This window comes from Morone saxatilis, unplaced genomic scaffold, assembly GCF_004916995.1.
Source record: "Morone saxatilis isolate NCDOM2014 unplaced genomic scaffold, NCSU_SB_2.0 Contig8, whole genome shotgun sequence".
In the NCBI taxonomy this organism is placed as follows: Eukaryota; Metazoa; Chordata; class Actinopteri; family Moronidae; genus Morone; species Morone saxatilis.
Window position 1 is genome coordinate 309,931 of NW_023340257.1, and position 2,890 is coordinate 312,820.

The window sequence follows — 2,890 nt, forward strand, 5'->3', positions numbered from 1 at the left end:
ACAGGAGAGGAGCTTGGTAACTGTCCACTCTCCAGCACGCTCTGCATGCCCAGAGCTGGCTCTCAGCACAAATCATGTATCCAGCCTCCAGCGGGCTCCAGGGGGCCCATCCGGGGGTCTGTGTTGCCCATCCTTTAAATGCTTTAAGTGCTAATTTAGCTTTTGATAGCAGGCCTGCTTCAACCTAGCCCCCCTCAAGCACATTAAAAGCTATGGGAAAACTTGTTTCTCCCACTCCCAAATACAGTTGTGCTGTTTTATTGCCATCCTAGGCACAGCACTTACAAGCCTATCTTAGTCTGTGGCAGGGCATTAATCACGGACTGGCATTAGGCTGCTGGGGGCTGCAGATGGGTTCATGAGATTCAGGTTTCACTGGTCCATATGGCAGCGCAAACAATGTGAGGGAGTGCTATCGGCAACTGCATTTACAGTGTGTAGTGGTCTGCTTGTACAGTTTTCACCCAGACTACTAGCAGTAAATGTGTTAGCTTAGGTTGCCATTTACGCCTGTAAACTTAATTATCACAGCCAGGAGATCCACGTTCCATGATCGGGCCATCTGTGGATTTTAAGTATTAGGTTTCTATTGTATATTGTTCATGATTAATTTTGTTCATGAAAATGAAATTGCCTAAAAGTCTCAGATATTACGCACTGTTGTGAAGAGATGCAAAATCTCAATAATGCCTCTTTATAACTTATTAACCCTAAATTAATCATATCTGTGTTGTTTATTCTTGTCATCTTTTATAAACAATTGCAGACTTAAACTGACTTTAAATGCCTCTGATGAACTTCTCATACACTTACATCTCGTTCACACCGCCCGTGTCTGCGTGGCAGATTAGAGCAGTCACACTGCCCGTGTGAGACGTACGTAAAATCACTATTGAACAACATTGTGATCTCAGCAGCCTATATTTTAAGAAACTAGTTTTACCAATTGGCCCAGTCAGTGACATACAGTAACGGATACAGTAAATTTTAAAATAGTAAACGCTATAACTAGCTTTGAGCATACAAACGGCTAATTCAACAGGCTTAAAATGTACATTCTGTGTCAAAAACGAAACGTAGAGCAAAGTGATCGACAGTATTCCAAAGATGAAATCCTTGCATAATGGTGCACATATGGGCCAGTAAATGACCCACACTCAGTAAGTTCCATCCTCCCCCACTTCCATCCCGTGTGAACGCAGAGAAGAGTCGACCTCTGTCCAACATTCTGTCAATGACTCAGACTTTGATAGAGCACCGTCCCAAAATTAAATACAGTGCTATTCATTTCTCAGAGACTCAGCCAAATGTGCTGCTTCCATCTCTCTCCTCACCTCATTTCATCGTTATGATGGATTCTCTGATGCTTCCTTTTCACCGAGCTTCACCGTGAGACCATTAACTGATTCACACGCTTCCATATGCGCACGCTCATTCTCCACATCAGACAATTCATACACAAAATCACTTTCAAACAAACAAGACCAGAACTGGCACACACACACACACACCTCCATACACAAAGACCGTTGGAAGGAAATTGAAATGAAAGCACTATTACAGTATCAATCTTTATCTAATCCATTCTGTGGAGAGAGAGGCCTATTGTAATTACCTCCAACTCAGTTTGTTCTAACAAGGGCCATTCACATCACTCTTCCTTACCTTTTCTTCTTTTTTTCTTCCAATTCTGTATTCTACTGTTGAATACCAGCCACACAATACCAATGGCAATCAATTTCCTATCATACAAAAGACCTTTGGGGGCTGTCCATTTCATTTTCAAACAATGCAGTCCAAGAGCATGGCTTGAATTAAGATGTAGCACTGGACTATCTGCAGTACTCTGGAGAAGGAGGAGCAAATCAGGGCATAATTTCTGGCTAACAAGACATTTGAAAGGAGTCACAATCCTTTTTACATCTGTTGAGTACTCATGCTGTCTGATCACTGCTTCCGGTTCTTGCTGAGGGACTGGGACAAAGCCCAAGCTTGGTCGATATAACTGAGCCCAAATGCGACATGACAGGATTATCAGGCCGGAGCCAGCGCAGGCTATCTGCAAATTCAGTTTCTGGCTGGCTCCGTGTGCGCTCCAAATGTTTCTCAGTTTTCAGGAAAGTGACTAGAGAGCAGAATTTGGAAGCAGGAAGGACCCCGGTGTGACAGACTCTGAGCTCTCTGTGCAGTTGGCCGACTTCTTGGAAAAGGGATATGAGAAATCTCCCTCCTGCTCAACTTTGTTACTTTCAGGTCCTGGGAACTCTCTCTTCACCAAAGCTGTTTACTGACGAGATCTCACAGTCCCTCAGTTAGCACTGCTTCAATACTGAATGTCAAGACTGCTTTCTGAACCTCATGCAACCTTGTCTCCTATAAAACACAACTCTATACTAATGTGCTTAGGCAAATATGCTTAGGAGGATATGTAATTGCTGCTGGAATTGACTCCACTGGCAACGTCTTTTCCAATCCAGTAAGTGAGACGTTCTAAAAGCCAACATACCCAAACTTGTCATGCCACCTCAATGTCCCATTTCCAAGCATCAAATTGCTTCAACTCTCTAAAAAGCAGCCAGTTTATCATATTTGCTGTCTGTATGTGTTAGGTGCATCAATTGATGTGTATCAAGTGGGTAAAATAATAGGGTCCTAGGGTGGAGGTGTAGACGGTTGGGTTGAGAGTGGAGGTGTCAACACGCTTGAAACTAAGACCTGACCCAGGGCTCGAGTTGGGCAAGGTCCAATTTATTTTTAGTCTAGTCAGGTATGGAGTTCCATTATATATGCTGCAGTTTGTGTCAATATGTCTACTAACTGTATCTGGAGAGCTTCGCCATCTGCTCTGATCACTGTCCAATCCTGTCACCTAGAAATTACATTTATAATT